General features: G+C 38.7%; 1 protein-coding gene and 1 long non-coding RNA gene across 2 annotated transcripts in view; both read left to right on the top strand.

Annotated features, from left to right (window-relative positions):
* The window catches only part of RORB (RAR related orphan receptor B), a 206919-nt gene that overhangs the window by 44101 nt on the left and 141398 nt on the right, over positions 1-21420 (top strand). The window lies entirely within an intron of this gene.
* Positions 4537-15662, top strand: LOC109297586. The gene is made up of 3 exons (XR_002097357.1): positions 4537-4551; positions 10972-10979; positions 15537-15662. It is a non-coding gene; the product is annotated as an uncharacterized LOC109297586 (long non-coding RNA).

The raw sequence follows: 21420 nt of genomic DNA, 5'->3' as shown, positions 1-21420 counted from the left end.
CTAATACAGGGTAGGCTTTATGTGACTTATCTGAAAATATGTTTGCTATATACCTTTGAAAATTCTTCTATTTGAGGAATGCCTGCAGCTGTAGAGGAAAAGCAAAGGCGAATGGTGACAAATAAAACAATGGGGTGTTAAAAGTAAAAACCTTTAAAAGAACAATAAATTAAACAGTGTAAAGCTTCTCTACCTCACCCACAATGACATACAATGAGCACTTGGGTACCAATCTGAGAATTATAGGCCTGTCTAGACCCCTTTGAGTAGGATGCTTCTATTGAAAATATTCCACCTCCAGAGTACAGACACAGTTGATGTTTAAGTTCAGAGGTTCAGAGATTTTGGTCACTTTGTAAAGCTTTCACTGCATGAAGAAATATCTGTGATCTTTTTTAACCAGGCAGGTGCATTATCCCTCTAGCTGAAAATAAACTCATATGGTGCATTGAAGCCCATCTCTGAGCTGAATTTTCTGTCAAAGCTACCTGTCCTTAAGCAGCTTTCCAAGATCTATAGGAATAACTTATTAGAGGCTCTTTAAGAAAAAGAAAGTAGGTAATATTTCAGGAGTGCCCACTGTTACCATTTGCACATACGGTAAATAAGTGAAATGTAATTATGTTCTGTGGGTAGCAGCATTATTTAGTAATAAATTATCCAATAAAAACAAAGAAAATCTACTACTAAAGACCATAACAGTATGTTTGAAGTAGGTTGCAAATGTCTTTGATTTGTACACAGTCCTATTAAAGTACATTCTATTCTGGCTTTCACATTCCTCTGCTTCCTTTTATGGCATATTCATTAGTGATATATTCTAAACTACACAGAAACAAACAGTCTATAATTTTGTTTTATGTTAAATATATTATTTTCTTGGAGTTTTCCATTCTTGAACTTAATTAACATATGTGCACAGAGCTTATGGAAAACACTAGAATGTTTTCCAAAGAAATCCATACCTGAACTATCCTGATTCGTTTGAGTCTGGAGGCTATGTTAGCTGTAACATTGAACTATAGCTGCAGAACTTAGAAAAACAGGTTTCAGGAGGAGCTGCTTTAAGTGCCTAGCATACTATTAACCTCTAGACAAATAATAAATAATAAAAAGAATGCAGCACTACTGACTGGGTTACTGTACCTATCTTATTTGATGCACTGATTTACTGCCACCTTGATTTCTCATCATAATGTAGTCCACGGAGGAATTATGCCTTCAGGTAGTAAAATTGCTTGTCCTTGATGATTTCAGTCACTTCAACTTTCAGAAAGAACACACCTATTATAAGCAAGAGTTCATCTGTAAAATGCTTATTACACTTTAATACAATGGGTATTATTATATAAATAATCATGAAAAACAGTTACATAGGAAATGATACTGGGTGCATCTACACAAGACACTGAAAGCGCAGTAGACTAATTCTACTGTGCATTAGCACATCACGGCAAAAGCCATGCTAATACACTAATGCACAGTAGAATTAGTCTACTGCACATTAGTGTCACCTAAAAGACATGTGTTAGCATTATTGCACTGTAGCGCTGATTACGGTGCATTAAGTTAGTACCTGTTATAACAGCTACTCAGTGCCATAGCAAGGCAGGGCAAGCAGGGCAACTGCCCTGGGCACCGAAGTAAAGGGGCACCAACAGGCGCTGCCCAGCCAGGACGGTAGATGGGACAGAGCCATAAGCAACTTGTTTGTGAGGGAGCAGGGACAGCGGAAGGGTGGCTCCTGCCACCCCCAGATCTGTGTGCAGGGTGAGGGCAGGCTGCCACTGCAGGCTTTGTCCTAGGCGCCAAACTTTGTTGCTACGGCACTGCAGGTACTAAACTTAATGTGCCATAATTACAGAGCATTAATGCATGTGTAGGCATGCCCACCTATTACTATACTGTTTCACTTGTTTAATGTTCTTATTATTGTAAATAAAACATATAAGACATTCATGTATTCTATCATGTATTATTATAGTTGGATATTATTTAGTTATTATTTAGTTGAATGGTTTGGTTTTGATATTTTTCACATTAACTCTATTTGTTATTGTATAAACTATGTTAGTTCAACAAACTTTAGAGGCTTTTGGAGAATAATTAAAATATGGTGTTTCAGTAGTGGTCTTCAAAACACTGTCTACCAACAAAGGTCACTCAGTGAAGCTGTGATAAAGCTGGTGCTAGAATTCAGGAATCTTGTTACTGTGCTCCTTACTAATGAACCACTTTCCCCCAAATGTCATCTGTAAAAGTACAAAGTAATATAGTTATTACGTATGTCAATAATGAAAAGACAACATGCCTTTCAGTGATATCCCTTGGAAGAGAACTAAAAAATGTGGAAGTCTGTGAGTTAGTCTTCTTCCCACTAGAAATAAATGAGTTCTTCATCAGTGGTAGTTATATACAGTTAATAATGGTTTGCTCTAAGTAGACCACCGTACCAAATCAACAGACAGACCAGAAAGGTATTGTCTACATATAGTGTTCATAAAAATGGTACTAACAAGCTGTTTGTTGGTCTTTTGCTTCAACTAGAGTGCATCCAGTCCCTCCTACATGCCCTGCCTTCTGCCTGATTTTTCCTAGTTTAGACAGTACAATCTTCAGCCAGAAACTGTTATTTTCCTGTATTTCTATACAGCACCTAGCATATTTGAGGCACCTTAGTCTCTGCAGAATAAACAATCATTCAAAAAGACAGTACACCATTTTCCATGTTTCATACCAGTTTGAAGAGTGCATGCAGCTTTTAAATAGGAGCTCTTCCTTAATAACAGAACAAAATATGTTTCTATGTATTGATATTCATGTTTTTCATCAATCGTTTGACAGGGTTTTTTTGCCACAGGAATCACTTGATAGTTTGTTTGTTTGTTTGTTAGTATCTTAGCTATATTGAATATCCTTGATGTGGGCAGTACTGAAGAGAAGGAGTTCCCTTTAGGACCTAGTGTTGCACTTTGCAGAACTATGCACAATATTATGGATGCACTGCAGTAAATGGAAAAGGACTATGAAATCACTCTAGGACCTCATGGCTCAGCTGGAAGTCAGAAACACAGTGACACAGTGATTATAATAATATTTTTTCTCCACAGTTATTGTATCCCAAAGTGGTTATGTCAGGACATCACTACTTCTTTTTCTGTTTTCTCAACCACAAAACTAGACTCAGAATTCGATTTGGCAGCTGCTGAGACACCCTAATATAGCAGCAGACGAATCCAGGCAAAGAACAGATCTATCACTGTATCTGACTGATCTTTCTGCTTATGCACAGTGACAAATTCTCACCTCTCCATATAGATCAGCAGGCTCTGTAACCAGTCAGTCACGCATAAGTTGTGACAGCATATCACAAGATTGGCAATTTGGAGCCCTGGAGAACAAGGTAAAACATGCAGTTATTTTACATGAAAACAACAGCCTTTTCTGTACCAATACTTTTTTCTTTTTTTTCTTGCATCCTTTTAGAAGGAGGAATAATGCTCATCTTGCTGAATGAAAAAACATACAGAAACATATAAAGAGAGGAGATAATGAAAATAAATCTTGAAAGATGAGTCCTTTATACTTCTGTCTCACTTTCTTTTCCCTATTTCCATTCAGAGGTGTCTGGATTGTGTAGTAAAGAAAGCCGCTGACTAATAATTAGCATGACTGCCTTCAAAATTAAATTATAGAATATAGGACAGATGCAGCAATATGTGAAACATACAACAATTTTTTCTGTCCTGACTTTCCTTTATCATCTATCAGAAAAGAAAATAGAGATAACGCTAAAAAATCTCAGTTACCACCCTCAACTTCACCTTGAAATAAAGGGCTGAAAAATTCACACTCAAGTAATATAAGTTAGGCATCTAAATCTGTATTTAAACAGTTAAATAAAAAGGCCTGCTTTCCAAGTTTGCTAAGCACCATAATATGATCTGCCAGGGGATTCAGTGGTAGTTGCAGGTCTCCAGCATTTCTGACAGTGAAGCCACTAATAGAAATTAGAGCGGGATTTACAAAAATACCTTGGTAATATATTACCACTATCTGCATTGACTTCCTATAGAATTTGAGCTCCCAAGTCACTCAGATACATTTCTGTTTTTGAAGATTTTGGCCCACAAAAATATGTATATTTCAAGGAGATATCAGGGAACGTGTGCATGAATGGAGAATATTTGCTTGCTGAATGAAACCAAAACAAATGCCATAGATATAGACCCTGAAATTGAAAGTGGGAGAAGGACTGTAGTAATAAAAGTAAAATAGGTACTAGTAAGAAATTGGATACCATGTCTTATCTGTCTCAGTCAGATGACTTGAGTTAGACAAATCACATGACTACCCATTATCGTCACCACTACTTAGAGAACTTATTGATTTTTCATCAGTTTGGGTGCAATTAATGAGTGGCCTCAGTCCATCTTCTGGTGAAGATGTGTCCACATGAAAACAATCACCTTAGTCTCTGCCGGCAGCCCAAAGCTTAAATGGGCATGAAAACTGAATTATTTTCTGAAGACATAGTCCCTGTTTTTTAAGGTGACAACCTTCAGGATTTCCATAAATGTCATTTTACTGTAGCAGACAGAATAGAGTGAGAATGAGTAACAAAAAGCAGTATCTCAAAGTACAGCTACCTAGGTCTCTAAAACTGACAAAACAGTAAAAAAAAAAAAAGGCCTTTAGCATCAGAAGACTGCAGACTTCAGTATAATAGAATCTTTGGAAGTCTAATATTTTAACCAAACAGCATGTATTCCACTGGATCCATGGCTTCCTAGACTTGCATGTCAGTCATTATAATAATGATCTTTACTAACAGTGCAGAAAGGAGAAGATATACTTTTTTGGCATCTGTCTTTCATGCAATGTGAAGCCTTAAAAAATTGGGCCATTCAGCTATTTGGGAAGTTGCCTGGCATTATTGTTTATGGGTTGGTTTTATATATACAGGAAACCCTCACTATTTGCAGGTTCAGTATTCGCGGTTTCAAATATTCGCGAATGCCAAACCTGCTTCTTAAATACACTTAAAGGAGCTCCTCGGGAGCTCCGTCTGCACTTGCTCCCGCTGGACTGCCACCACTGCTGCTGCGCTCCCCAGCCACTGGGGGCACTGAGTTCTTGAACGCAGATGGCATTCGTGAACACAGTGCCTTATTTGCAGATTTTGCCATTCTCAGGAGATATGAATATATATATATATATATATATATATATATATATAAGTTGAATATATAAATATATTGAATATAAACAATATGGGATGTTTATGTGCTTTTGTGTGGGAGGGACAATTTTCAACATTATCCTTTGTCAATTGAATTTCTATTCTTTGGAGGAAGAATTTGCAAAGCTTTCCAAAACACAATAGTTCTACATTAGTTTTGATTCTGTAATAGTTACAGTAGTGAAACTTATCATCTAACCATAATTTTGGCAAGTCTTTGGCTAAATTCGCAGCACACTACGCAATTACATTTAAAAAGGAACTTGAAAAAACTTGTAGGTCTTCTATTTCCAGTTCATTCAAGATTGAGTGTAGCAGTGAAAAGTATTTCAGCCTGAGAGGACATTACTGAGAATAGGGTAATATTCCATCAAGGAGGAGACTGTCCTGTTCATTAAAGGAGAAATACTTTGGTCACGTGGATGGAAAATTGGAGTCCAGAATAAAGGAGAATATAAAAGACTGTAACTTTTCTAACTAAGCAAGGAGCCCTCTATTGAAGAGGGAACTAGAGATAACAATTATTTGCTCGTACGCAGAAAAACGGAGTAAAAACAGCTTGAATAGTGAAGTAGGAAAAAAGTAGCAAACTCTTCTGATGTTCCTCCATGTGTCAGTTGAGATCTGATCATCATGAAGCATAAACTACTCTCTAGAAAAATGTGTGAAAGAATGAAGGAATTCCAACATACTTATGGCTTCTCTGCCACAAACGTGAGCAGTCTCCCTCGTAAACTTCAGTGATGTAAATTCCAGAAGCAGCTATCTAAATCAGCAGTACTTCTTTAGAATCCATTGTAAGACAAAATCATTTTTTTTAGTGCTGCATTGCTATTTAGGTTTATATGAAATAGTGAAATATTGCTTCTGCCTTTAGTCCTGCAGATACCTCCCCTGTCTCTATCTTGTCTATAGGATAAATATTTGGGGAGATTCTCCTGAACATTCTTAAACAGAAATACTAGGTATGAAATAAATAAGTTATTAAGTAAGCAAAGTCTTCATTCAAAATATAATATTTGCAAGCTAATAGAAGTTCTTTTTTTTTTTGCTTTGCAGTGAGTGGGTTAATGAGAATTTGGCATATGTTTAAAAGAGAACAATATACTAAATTACTGAGAAATAAATTAACACTATTTTAAGATTTATATGTAGGGCCAGATCTTTAACTGGCTCAAACTGACAAAGCCTTACTGTAGTCAGCCTGAATCATAATTTATAAGAGGTAAAGTAGTATAATACTTATTGGGTGCATCTACATGAGATGCTATGTCACTGAGCAAGGTCATTGCTACAGCAATGTAGTGTCAGCAGGCACAAACCATGCCACCAATGCTATTCCACAGTAATATGGGAAAAAGACATGTGCAGCATCAGGACACGAGCAGTAATGCCAGTTACTGTGTAGCCATTTAGTACTTGCTTAAGCAAATACTAAATGACTGTATAGCAACAACTGTGCAGTCTGGCACATGTGTAGACTAACTCATTGGGCACATCTACACATGTGCTTTAGTGAGCAGTAGCCTATTTTACTGTGCGTTAGAGAGTCATGGCAAAAACCATGCTAATATACTAATGCGCAATAAAATTAAGCTACTGCACATTAAGTGCTGCTAAAAAAGCATGCACTTTTGCTACTGCACATTAGGGCAGCCAACATGCATTTAGTTAGTATCTCACATTACATGTACTAAATGTAATGCACAGTAGCAAAAGCACATTAATGAACATGTATATGCACCCATTTAGATCTAACATATAAAAGCTAGAAGAATCACTAAGTGTATTTCCTTGAGCATGAGGCAAGGATTTCTTAGATCGATATCTTTTATTGGACCAACTGTATAGTTGGGGTAGAGTTAGACAAGCTTTGAAATGCAAGACCTAAATAACCATGTTTTTGCATTCTAAAGCTGGTCTAATTCTATTCCAACTATACAATAGGTCCAATAAAAGATATCACCCTGAGAAATCCTTGCCTCTCACACTATTTCTAGACCATCGTGGCTATAACACAACTTTTGTACTACCATTTCCTTGAGCATGTCACTGGACCACCATGTTGGAATCTATTGTCCTCACTCAGCCTATCTGTAAACATGTTACAGTGAAGGAATATTTTGAAAGAAAAAGGTGAATCTTAATTATATTTTTTTATGAGTAGACACTTTGGAAAACAATAGCTACTCTTTTGAATTCTTTTCATTTTTATATTTTGGTGACATTTGTGAGGTCAAATGATCAATCACATTCACAAAATAAAAAGCCATAAGGCAAGGGCATGTATTCCTATGGTACACAGCACCCTTCAGGAATACATAGTGTCATAAAGCCCAGGAACCTTTTCTTCTATAAGATGGACAAAGTTCATTAGACATTCCCTTTAATGAGTGAAATCTTATTTTGGACAAAAAGAGCTGTCAAATGCTCAGAGATATAGTTGGCTGAAACAAATTCTAACCAGAGAAGGGGGATACAAAATGTCTTGCATTTAGAGGAAAAGAGGAGGGGAGCCCTCAAATAATCTAAATTGTTTAATTTACGTTATTTTTCCCCTCCTCTTCTACCTTCCCCTTCTGTCTAGCCAGATTTGTTTGCTTGCTTCTGTTTATTGTCTTACCTAGAACAATTCTGCCTCAGATCCCCTCAAGTATACTGGAGGGAGTGAAAAGGGGCCATAGCGCAGAAAAATCTTCTAGGAAAAGGTCTAGTGGGAGAAGTCAAAAAGTTATCCAGGATAATGTAAATTATCACTTGAAAATGATCTGCTTCTCCTTTAAAAATTTACAGCTACATACTAATTAATATATTTCCATTAGAGACATCCCAAACCACAACATTCAAATCTGTATCCAGATTTCAAATACCACAAAATCGAGGTGCATGGGGAAATATTCAAATCCAGGTTTCGTTTCAGCCCATAACGTCCTAAATTGATAAGCAAAATATCTGTTTGGATTACAGATCCTTTATCCCAAAGGTTATGAGTTGTTGTTTGGATCAGTTTTTCTGAGATGGACGTATATCTAATTTAATAATTCCATAAATGCCCAGTATGTGTTCTATGGTGATCTATTTCATATATTCTCATAAACATCCTGAGCTAATCACCTTTGATGGTTTTAACTCAGCTGAAGTTAGGGTAAATATGCTGCCAAAGAATTTGGCCCCATGTACACTAAATACTACCAGCTGTGCCTGCTTCCTCCTTTAGACCTTAGGAAGAATGTGTTGCATTCAGAAGCTTGTCTAACTTTATCCCAACCATGCAGTTGGTCCAATGAAACACATCACCCTCAGGAATATGCCTCTTGCATAATTCTTGGATCCTTACACCTACAACATTGCTCCAATGCTACCATATGGGTCAAACTGCTTTGGGCTTTTGTTTTCTCTCCGTGTCCTAAAAAAGGGGAAATATTTTTCCGGTATTGCTGGCTTCTATCTATTTTATCTTTCATGTTGGACTGCTATTACTTCATTTTGGTTGCTTAGTTTTTAATCATCAGTCCCCATTATACCCCATGTCAACTGAGAAGACGGCATGGTGCTACCAGTGAATTAAATTCCTCAAAAATCTAGAGTGAATAATTTTATGGAGTAGCAAAGAGCCATTAGCTCTTAGTGGATGCTTTCCTAACTGGCACTTCAAGATAACCTTTTTTCAGTCTTAAAGAATGAGTTAATATAATGGGTACAAGAAGTGGAAGATAGTTAAAATACTACCCTGACAATCTGATGGCCTAAAAGAATACGTGGTAGAACAACCAACTCAAGTTGGTTGACTTCCTTCTTCTCCTCCTTCCCATTTGCAAGCTGGTATTTTTTTTCCGATGAAATCATGTTAAAGAGAATACTTTAATTCTAGAACCATTTGTAGTATCTCATTTTGACATTTAAGTCTGTGTGTTTTTACATACAAACACTATATAATTGTCCATTTAAGAGTATAATTGGTCAAAAGCTAAAGCTGGGAATAAAGCAATAATTAAAGCAAGCTGAAGCTTACTGTGTCTTCATTCTTTCTCCCCACATCCCTTTCACCGGTTCATATCCTGATGTGCTAAGGATATAGATTGATGTAACTTTTATGTAAGTTTAAAATCAGAATTGTCATGAGGTTTGTTTCACCCTCTCATAGATGCCATGCACTGTGTTCCATTTACCATGGCTGTTCAATGTAGCATATGACTATAAACCTTTTTGCAGATTCTATGGTGGAGACCTTTTATTAGATTGAGAAGGGACTGGTGATCAAGAGATATTTTAAAAGGAAATTTACTAATCTTTGAAAGAAAGCAAAAGAGTAATCCTTTAATAAAAATCAGATCCAAAGAGCAGATCAAACTTTTGCTTTTATTGCATGGTTACAAAAAAATCTATAAAAATCTGCATATACTTTATTTGCAAGACTATTATAAGCCAGAAATTATTAGCTGAATATCATACTTCACATCCTCTGAGGCTCTCATTTATTTAATGTCTCTTGGTTTGGGGTCTCAGAGCTTTTGCTGTCTAAATTTACATGATGGATTTACTCCAATCAGGGTTCAAATGATTTTTCAATAGCTGAAAATAAGACTTAGTAATGCCTCTTTTCCCTACTTCAAAATGCAGATTTAATATAATAGCTTCAGTATGATGTCAGCATGGGAGGAAAGAAGAATTAGCATCCATAAGCCTACCATGAAGTTTTCATGGAAGTCACACATCAAACTAATATTGCTGAACACACTGTTTCAATATTTTTAAAAAATATATGTATAAGCTTTAAATCCTGTCATCCTGTCAGCTATTGTATTTGTATTGCCAAGATTTAACTAAACTTCACTAAAATCATGTAGGGTATTGTATAGGTACTAAGTGCCTGCTATCGTCTGCTAGTATGTCATGTCAACCCAAATTTCTGAATAATGAATTTTCAGAGATTAAACACAGGAGCTGCTTACAGATTTGGAAAAAAACAAAGCAATGTTTTACTTTAAGTTTGGCATGCCCCCATGCTAAATGCAGTGCATGCCCAAAAAAGCCATCATGTCAGTGTATGCATTAAGGGTATGCAAAACGGGCGCTATTCGATTCAGATTTGGATTTGGCATGAATCAAGGACAGTAATTCAATTAGTTGATTTGGATCACTGTCCCCGATTTGATTCAGCCGAATCTAAATCTGAAGATTCAATGCTGATTCGAAGAATCAGAGATTCAGCCATAGACACAGCTTTAAATGTTTTTTCTACATACCTCGAGGTACCAGGCACGGCTCATGAACACTGAGATGCTGGGATGGATGAAGCATCCCACAGGAGCACAGAGTGGCCCCCTGAATGCTTAGCAGCAAACCCAGAAGTGCACCAGAAGTACTTCTGGTCCACTTCCGGATTCACCAGGGAGTGCACTGGGGGCCCTCTGGTGCCCCCCCGGCTTGGCAATTGGCACCTGTCGCTGAGCCAGGGGTTTCAGGGAGGCCCCCTAGCGCACACCCCAGCGAACCGAGAAGTGGACCAGAAATGCTTCTGGTCCATTGCTGGGTCTCCTGCTGAGTGCACTGAGGGTCCCCCATGCTCCTGTGGGATGTTCCATCTGCCCTAGCATCGCAGCATTGATGAGCCACCTGCTACCTTGAGGTATGTAGAAAAAACATTTAAAGCTGTGCCTATGTCTGAATCTTTCCGAATCTCTCCAAATCAATTTGAAGGTTTTTGATTCAATTCGGAGACATCAAAGGGTCTCCTGTTTCAATTTGGATTCAGAGAGTCAGCCACTGAATTGGGCTGAATCTGCACCAGATCAAACCAGTGACTGAAGCTTTGCACAGCCCCAGTATATATCACGTGGTTCAGCAGGCCTTTTTGGTGCTTTTATCTAACACCTGATTGAATTAGTGAGCTGGGTGAAACTGATATACTTCATCTTCCAATAAAGTTCTGTGTTTTCTGTTTGTTTTTTTCACATCTGCCAGTGGCCTGGTATTATCCAATCTTATGCTATATCACTGATCCATGAAGGGCTCACAAACATAAAAATACTCATGTTGTTTAACTTAAAAACAGCATTGCCAACATATGGCATGTTGTTTTTCTGATTTCACACTTGAGATATATGGATGTAGGTTTAAAAGATGGAGGTAATGATTGGTCTGAGATCAATTTTTGGCCTGCTTCTGCCACAGGCTTCTAGTGCAAACTTTAAAACATCATTTAAATAAGTAGATTTGATAGGACAGTTTATGTTACCTCAGCTTTCTCTCCCTGTAAGATACAACTAATACTACATTCCTATTCACAAAGTAATATGGGGTTAAATTAATTAACATTTGGTAATAGCTCAAGTATTACAATGATGGAAAATATGTAAGAACTTTTAGTGTCTCAAAACTTGGAAGATCAAAAAAAAAAAAGGTTTTAAGGCAGGGGTGGGAAATTATTTCAGCTGGAGGGCTTCTTAATAAGTTTTGATGAACTATCAAGGGCCGCAAGGGTAGTCCCGCCCCTTGACAGTTGCCCTGTCCCCAGTTACCATCTTGGGACCAAAAGTTACACCCCTGACTTTTGCCACTGGACATCCCTCCCCTTGCCCCCTAAGGTACTCCTTTTGGGACGAGAGGGTTGTCAATTTGGAACCAAAATAAAAACCAAATCATATACTAAATGTCAAACACCTACTATAACATATTTTAATTTTATTACAAAAAATATTTTCATGATTTGTGTTTGTGTTCTATATATAGAGGTGACTGCATAATAACTAAAAATAGAGTCTTACTCTTGTATACTGTGTATGAGGGAGTGCATGGGGTGTGGTTAGGGTGGGTGTGTGTGTATGGTGAGGAGTCGGGGGGTTGTGAAGTGGTGTGGCTTTGTGTGGGGGGGTGTAGGGTATGTTGTGGCAGGGTGTACACGTGGGAGGGTTGTGGGGGTATGGTGTGGGTGTGTGGTGTTTGTGGGGTGTGAAGAAGAGTGTGAGGTGTGAGAGACCCCCCCATACTCCCCACCATAGTACACAGCCCCTTCTGCCAGAAGCAGCAGCAGATAGTGGGCACTCAGGGCACTTTTGGCCCATGCAGGCACTGCCATCCAATGGTGTGTAGCCGGGGCTGCACATGGTCACAAGGGGCACAGCCAAGCTAGCCCATCACTATCACATGGGGCTCCTAACAATCCATATGCAGCTTCCAGCATTTGTGTGCTACTGGGAGAAGCCCTATACAATGGATCCGGCAGCCTTCCCCACTGCCTACTGTCATGTGCAGCTGCTGGACTCCACCAGAAGTGGTAGGGAGCCTGCCTCCTGCTTCTGTAGCAGCAGGGAGCTGGGAAGGCAGCCAGCTCCATCACATAGGACTTCCCCCGGGGTGCGCAGGTGCTGGGAGCTGTACATGCACAGCAGGAAGCCCTGCACAACAGAGGCAGGCCGGGCTAGCTGCACTCTTTGCAGCCATGTGCAGCTCTGGCTGGAGCCATGCACTGTCAGGCAGCAGCTCCTGCATGGGCCACAAGCACCCCAAGTGCCCACAACCTGCTGCTGCCACCGGCAGCTGGGGATGTGTGCCATAGAGAGGAGGGTGTGAGGGATCCCCACACTCCCACCCTCCATCACACCTACACCCTGCCTACCTGAGCTCTGCACTCCTGCCATGCCTCTGGGCATGTGCTCTGTTCTCCTGCCAGACCCATGCTCCATGCTCTCACCCAGCTGCAGCTCCTCCCATCCCTGCCACTTCCTTACCTACTGCCCACAGTGATCACTGCAGCAGGGAGACAAGGAGGAGCCACTGGACACTGGGAAAGCTGAGCAGATCCCCTGGCAGCCCTGGTCAGAAGCTGTGTGCTGACTGGACTGGGACCTTCCATGGACAAGGGTAGGAGCAAGACACGTGGGCTGGGTGGGGTACAATTAGTTGGTGGGCACCCACAGGCCAGATGAAATTGCCTAGCAAGCTGGATTCAACCTGTGGGCTATATTCTGCCCACCACTTTTTTAGGGCATCAGAAGTGGTAGAGACAGATAATTAGAACAGAACATTTGAGTAGAGCTAAGGTAGTTCTCCCATACTTTGATGTGAGACCACTACTTTGTGTTACCTACAATCTGATTGAGTTTGTAACTTTAATGACAATTCTTTTTTGAATATATGTATATATTAAGAACTGTTCTGTTCTTCTGTAACAGGTTAAAAAAAATCTGATGAAGTGAGCTCAGGTTCACAAGTGTATGCATCTCTGATTTAGTTAGCTTGTAAGGTACATCTCTACCTTACCTTCTCCCTGACTTCAGACTAACATTGTTAATGACCTCCCTCAGATTAAAAAAATGAAATTATTTTGCCTGAGCTAAAATCCTTTTTATTTTTAAATAATACAATAAATATGTCCCTACCTATATATGTTAATGGTTTTGTACTTCAAGTATTCTTTTTACTAATGTCCTGAAACTGAGGCAAACTCGGAAGCTGAAGAGATATTTTAACTGTCTGCAGCCGCTCCAGCTTTGATCACAGAACACTATTGCCCAAAGGTGACAAGCCCCAGATAGATGCCTCCACCTATTAATTGCCCAGCATGTCAACTTGCTTACCATACAACCAAAATCAGCATCAGTGCCTGCATCCACTGAACTGACTGCCAATCCCATGAACCATCAGGGACCTCATCCATTTAACCCTTTGGGGAGGTCATCAGACCCAGTCTAAGTTCAGATTTCCATAACCGCACATACCCATTCAACCTCCATCTACCATAGCCCCTCAATCTGAATGCAGCACCATGAAAAAGTGTGGTAGCAACTAGACTGGGGAGGAGGTAGTGGAACACATCAAGTGAAATCAGGAATAGTAGGCACTCTGGAATGGATGGCAAAGGAAATGATGGCCCATGGACATAACCACGACTGGTCCCAGTGCCAATTCAGGTGCAAGATACTGTGGCAGAAGTTCATAAGGACACAGGATGGTAACCAGCATGGAGAGTCATGTAGTCTTTCAGTTTGATTGAAAACGTGATGCTGGATATGCCAGTTCCCCAACTTCTTCATTCTGGGCCATCACAGCATAGCTGGTCCCAGGACAAATGTGATGTCTGTTTGCAGTAATAGAGTAACATATTGAGCCAGTGTTATAACCCACATTTAATTGGATCTAGCTATTTCCTGGGAACCTAAGTAAAGTTGTTATAGTCTCTTATTCAGATCAATAAGACACAAGCTCAATAGGAACAAAACATAAGTATAACAAAAAGTGGGAAGAACAATGAGTGAAATATTAGAAATCTGATGAAAATATTATCAGAAATATACCCAAGAGCCTTATATTTTCTCTCACAAGGGTGCAATTGAAGGCTTCAGTCATGCAGTGAACTCAACACAGGGACATGGATCTAAGAGATTAAATGACTTGTGTAAATGAAGTGTGGTAAAGCAAATGTAAATTCTGACTGGCCTTAATCCTAGTCTTGAATTTTAGCTGACTTCTTTTTCTTGTTGCTATGGATCTCTTCTTTCCCCTGAAATCAAACCTAAACGTGTTTAACAATTAAACTAAATATAAAAGTACATAAATGGCCCCTTCCCCCACCCCTGTGCCCCAGGCTTTCTTTTAAAATTTCATTCCTAACCTTCTAACTACCTTAATTAAATCCAGGGTGTTTTACACTGCTCTAAACATTTCTTGGATTAAACATTTTGATCCCAATTATATGATGAATATTTATTATATAGTCATCATAATAATTAGTAATAGCAATTATAATCCTCCAAAAATGTTTAATAACTTGAAACTATCAAGGACTCTATTAAAGGTATTAGGGGATTAGAAACAAGGTGGTGGCCAAAAGGTAAATTCAAGGACATCAAACACCTTTTAAAAACCAAAGCACATTAGCTTTTTAAAGGATTTAGAAGTTTCACTAGGCTGCTGGGGTTTTTTTGTTTTTGTTTGACTGCTTGATCTTGTTTCATAATTGATGTCTGTATTGCTAAGTGTTATACATCAATATACTTTTGTAAAGGAAATGATACTCTAAGCAACATAGTTAACCCCATCATGAGCATTACAGGTATAACAAGCACCTGATTACTACATACTTGAAAATGCTCCATAGTTTCATAGTTTCTAGGGTCAGAAGGGACCTGAAAAATCATCAAGCCTGACCCACTGGCCCTGGGCAGGAACGAGTGCTGGGATCATAATATCCCAGCCAGATATCTCCAACCTCCTCCTGAAGAACTCCAAGGTAGGGGAGAGCACCACCTCCCTTGGGAGACCATTCCAGAGCCTGGCAGCCCTGACCTTAAAGTAATGCCTCCTGATGTCAAGCCTGAACCTGATCTCAATCAATTTGTGATGGTTATTCCTTGTTATCCCAGGTGGTGCCCAGGGGAACAGAGTCTCACCTATTTTCTGCTGGTCCCCCCAGTGAGTTTATAGACAGCCACCAATTCCCCTCTTGGTCTTATCTTGTGGAGGCTGAATAGATTCAGGCCCTTTAGTCTACCTTCATAGGGCCTGGCCTGCTGCCCCCTGACCATGTGAGTGGCCCTCCTCTGGACCCTCTTAATGCTGACCACATCCCTTTTGAAGTGCAGCACCCAGAACTAGATGCAGTACTCCAACTGCAGCCTGACCAGCACCGCAAAAAGGGGAAAGATCACCTCCCTGGACCTGCTTGTAATGCATCTATAGATGCACGACAAAGTGTGGTTGGCCTTACTGACCGCTTCCTCACATTGGCAGCTCATGTCCATCCTGGAGTCAACAATAACTCCAAGATCCCTTTCATCCACTGTTTTGTATTCCATTGTACTCATGTACATATATCTATGTATGCATGTAGCCAGCCACGCAATATTGGATCCAGCAAAACTATTACTATTACTTCAATAATGCTGGATTGCTTCAATTTCAAGAAGTGGTATATTAAAAGAAATTCTGAGAACTGTTATTAGAGCTAGCTTTGATTTTTCCATCAATACTTTTCTGGTGGAAAATACACTTGCTGTACATTTTTGGCAAAAAGTTAAATTTTGCCAAAAATTCAGTTTTCCATCATTCATTTTTAAAAAATTGTTTTGGATTGTTATTACCTGGTTTAGTATATTTCATTTCTGTTGAACTCATCTGAAATACTTTTTTTTTTCAAATCAGTTCAATATTGAAATGTATTTCCCAGTAATGGCACACTGACTTATGGGCGCAGACTTCCTGAAGGACTTTATCTTCCAAATGCACACCCACCCAGATGACAAACCCATGTCAAATATCATGGCTCTTGGTGCTTCAGAAGAGATGTTGTCCAGAAAAGGAGATTGGGATGTAAGGCTGACTGAGAGATTAGGGATATCAGGTTTAGAGCCTACCACTCCACTATGCAATTTACTACAAAAATTCCAGTTTTATGTGGAATTCACTTACCTACTGTGTTTTGATTAGTTCAACAGACTGAAACAAAACTTTATTTTTATTCTATCAAATATTTTGATATTTCAGTTTTTCATGTTGATATGAGATATAACAACTTTTGAAATAATGTAATTTCCTGTAGCATGGACATTTAGAATTTAAATTAGAAAATTAATGAAATCTAGAGCCAACTGAGGAAAACAGTACTAAGACAGTGGCACAATAATATCAATTAAAAGGTTACTTAAGATTATCTGTTTTCTTATTCTTTAATAGGAAAATACCTGCTTTAAAAGATAAATGTTGGTAGCGACTTAAGTGATTTAGTAAATTCTAGGTGTTAGTTGTTCCATAAAGCACATGAATTAGAACCTTTGTTAGGCAATCAGATTACAGAAATAGCAAAACTGATCAGGCAAAATGTATTACTGGGTAGTATTTGGCAGTAATAAAGAATCATAGAATGTCATTTTCTTCTAACCAAGAAACTTAGATGAACAAAAAAAGCATTCCTTAGTATTGCCTTTGCCTATATTTAGTGATTCTGACTAGAATCTTTCCTAGCCCAGACCCACCTGGCATCTTTCAAAAGCTTTACAGAAGTAATACATATTACCTCTGCATATGGTTACATGAACATTTCTCATACAAGACTGCCGTTACGATTCTGACATGTCAGGACATGTTTTACTTCAAGATTCTTGAGTGAAATATCTCTCTCTCTCAAATCTCACATAAATGGCACCAATGTAGAAAATAAGGGAGCCAGAGGATTTTACCCACATATTGCATGTTATGGACAATGTGCCAGTGAATTTCACTTTAAATAACTAAGTGCTATAGAAAGAATTGATTGGCAAAGCATGGTAAATATTTGAGCCTCTCCGAAGTTCCTTATTCCAGTCTATATTTTATCTGAGGCCTGTAAGATCTTTTCTCAAGAACACATGCAAGTAACATATATGTTATATTAAACCATCAACAAAACAAAATTAAAATTACTACCCCATATAAGTCCTACTTTTTCCATTTTTAAAGTTCCTAAATCTTGCACTATAATTTTCCTAGATAGCTATTCATCACACACATATGATGTGCAATTTAAAAAAGAAACAATACTATTTTTCTAGCCTTTGCAAGTATTTTCTGATATTTATAAACCACACACTACAAATACACATCCTAGGAAAGTATCAGTTAGTATTACAGTATGAAAAAGTCAATATTATACATGGGTAAGATTTTCTTGAACAGTCTCTCTAATGGAATTGATTGAAATAGCCCTTAGCATAATTGATGGATATTTTTATTCTTATACATAGACGTGTGTGTGTGTGTGTGTGTGTGTGTGTGTGTGTGTGTGTGTATTTTGTATATATGTATATATACAGTATATATATGTGTGTATGTGCATACATATGTGTATATATATACACATACACAACCATTATTCATACTATGAAATATATGTACAAAAGGAACACAGACAAAGCCTAATATCACCCTAAACAACAAACACCACCAAGCAAACACTACAATTAGAGGTGGTGAAGCGGTAACAAAGTGCATGCCAGAAGGGCTATTCTATGACTTATTTTAATTTTTTCAAGTGGAATTTTTTTACAGATGAACATAAGCATACATTTTGTGATTGTGTGTGCGTGTATATGCATGTACATGTGCATACACACACACACACACACACACAATGTACACCTATGTTGATCTGTAGAAAATTTCCATTTGGAGAAATTAATAACCATTCTAGCATGCATTTTGTTACTCCTTCACCATCTGTACTTGCAGCTTGCTGTTCAGGATGATATTAGGTTTTGTCTGGGTTCCTTTGCTTCATAGATTTTCTCTGCTTTTACTCACTGTTCATCTTCAGACTGATTTGGAAGATGAAGCACAGCAGAATATACCTTTCTAGGACTTCATCTACTAAAATAAGGGGGGAAATATAAGTATTACTAGTTGCTTTGTTTAATCAGAACAATATTTTCAATGGGAAAACTAATCATGTTTATATTCTGCAGTAAATATAGGAGGTCACAAAGGAAAGCAGGTCCAGAGAGTGAAATTATATTCTAGTGAGTAAATTGCACACAGTTAATACATCTGTATTAAAAAAAGTGGGGGAGGAATGGAACTTTACCTACATCAGTTATGCAGGGTGTGTATCCACATGCAGGGGCATGTGTTTGCTGTGGTACATATTTGTGCTGCTGCTTTGTGCCCCAGGGCATGCCCCTGCACACACGTTACAGCACACACAAATTGCCCCAGATGGGACAAAGAAGGCTGGGGCCAACACCTGTGCTGGCTCCAGCAGCCTTACCTGGGTTCCCGGGGGGCCTCCTGGGGCAGCAGCAGTGCCAGTCTGGCCACACAGAGTTTGGCTGGCAGCCAGAGCACAGCTCTGGATGTCCAGGCTCTGCTTTTGGTGGTACATGCTGCTGCTGCATATGCCATGCCACTTTTTTTAGTGGTGGGGGGTTTCCTTGAGACTGGGACATCAGGATATCAAATTTTGACACTGTGCTGCAAATTTGCGGTGCAGCGCAGAGTTGCACATTCATTACATGTGGTTTGCAGCACCACAAACTGCACATGCGTGCTTGTCTAGATGCACCCGCTAAGCCATACTTGGACCCATTTCACTAGAGCCACTGTTCAAGAAAAAGTTACGTTTTCATACTATTGAGTTTTTAATGCTGGCAAGATCAATGTCTGAATGTATTGTCTGCAATGTAAGTGCTAGTTATGTGAATTAAATACACTAAAGGCAGCTTTATCATGAATCCTGAGCTTACTATCTGAGGAAGATTTTATTTGGCCACTTCTACATGAGATGCTAACTGCTCAGCAGCATGGCAACAATTGTCACATGATGGTACTGCATAGTAGCATCACAAACAAGACAATTGTCGGTGCTACTGTGCAGTAACTTGGGTTACTGTGCAGTCATTTAGTACTTATTTATACAAGTACTAAATGACTACATAGTAACAATTGTGCAGTCAGCATCTCGTGTAGATGTGGTCTTTGAGAACTATCTTGTTCCTACTGAAACCAGCTATAAAACATTGGTGATTTCTTCAGGAGCAGAACTAAGGCCTTTAATTTGTTACTCCTTTCTCTTTCCTTTTCACTTGTGGAATCCTGCTCTAGCTACCCAAACTTTGCTGATAAAGATTGTTATTTTTGTAAGAGGTGCGGTGTATGTTAAATTTTTTGGATAATTTACACTGAATGCAATCTGTCCCTTAAACTGTCATGGAATTTGTGACAAAACAGAGTCAGGTCAAGAAGTAGTGGTCTGTTGCTTGTCAAACATCCTTGGGCTGCATGAGAGAGTCTTTACTGCATGTCCATGGGTTGTAGAGACTATTTTATCTCCTTCCAGTTTGAATTTGTTCTCGTGAATCATGGTTCAGATTGACAAGCACTTAATGCCACCTGTGACTTTGTCACTTTTGAATGGAACCTTCCAATGAGTATGTGGCCTATCAGTGAAACCTGATATCTACAATGAAAAAAGTTACCTCCTTAGGACAAGACCCAGTCTTGCAATATCCTAGACATCTCTTGCAGGATTCTGAAATCTGTGAAAGCTGGCATTCTGGGACACTGTCTTAAAGAACTGGCCCTTTCATTACATGGTCTGCCTTTGGATCCCAAGCATCAGAATAGAAGTTCCATCAAATCAAAACTTTCAGTTGACCAGTAACAGGGACTACAATATCCTGTTCTTTATCACCAAGGCCTCTTATATTATGAGAAAAAATATTAGTATTTCTTTCTTATTTTAGCAAACCTGTATTTTGGTAAATTTTCTTTAGTTTCAGATATCCAACATCATAGAAAGTAATTTGAAGAATCATTTTACAATCAAAACATGCTTGCTCTTTTTCATATATGTCAATAATCTTTTCCCTCCTCCCTCCCTACTACAAAAACAAATCATTATGCAGTCAAAACATTGAATATGTATGAGATGGTTGAATAATAATAAAAAATAAATCAAATTCAGCACTGGACAGCACTTTAGGATAGACTAGTGAATCAACCTAAAAATGCATCATTGCTGTTTGCCTGAAGTATGTATTTACATTAATTTTTCAGAAATTGGACTCATTATTATTATTATTTATTTTCCTTGTTTTACCCAGTACCACAAGAGAGAAGCATGAATATGACTATAACACAATTATTAGGGGTTTTGGTTGTAGCTGTGTTGGTCTAAGGACATAGGCTGACAAGATTCTTTGGGGTAAATGTGATATCTTTTATTAGACTAGCTAAATAGTTGGGAAAATGTTCTTTACAAGCTTTTGGGTACAAACGCCCTTCTCCAGGCACAGGGAGAGTTTGCTTTGCGTGCTCTAATGGGTAGAATGGAAGCCAGTATGCAAAATGCAAAACACAGGCCATAAAACACAACTATCACTTTTTCCCCAAGAAGAGCCAATAAAAACATAAAGGGTGCATCTACACATGTGCCCCACTGTGCAGGTGGTACTTCAGTAAGTACTAAATGATTGCATAGTACCCACCGGTACTGCACAGTCCGGTGGCGCATGGGTTGTTTCTGACCCTACTGTGCAGTAGCAATGAACTACTGCGTAGTAGTGTATTGCTATTGCACAGTAGCAGCCTTGTCACAGTTAGTGCCCAGCAATGTAGCGTCTCGTGTAAATATACCCAACAAAGTTCTGTTTTATACTAGCCAGTATCTTTCAATACATTGTGCATCTTAAGAAATTGCAGAGAAATTG

The sequence above is a fragment of the Gavialis gangeticus genome, unplaced genomic scaffold (genome assembly GCF_001723915.1).
Source record: "Gavialis gangeticus isolate Ggan-Ray unplaced genomic scaffold, GavGan_comp1, whole genome shotgun sequence".
NCBI lineage: Eukaryota > Metazoa > Chordata > Crocodylia > Gavialidae > Gavialis > Gavialis gangeticus.
This window is presented reverse-complemented; position numbering and strand designations above follow the sequence as displayed.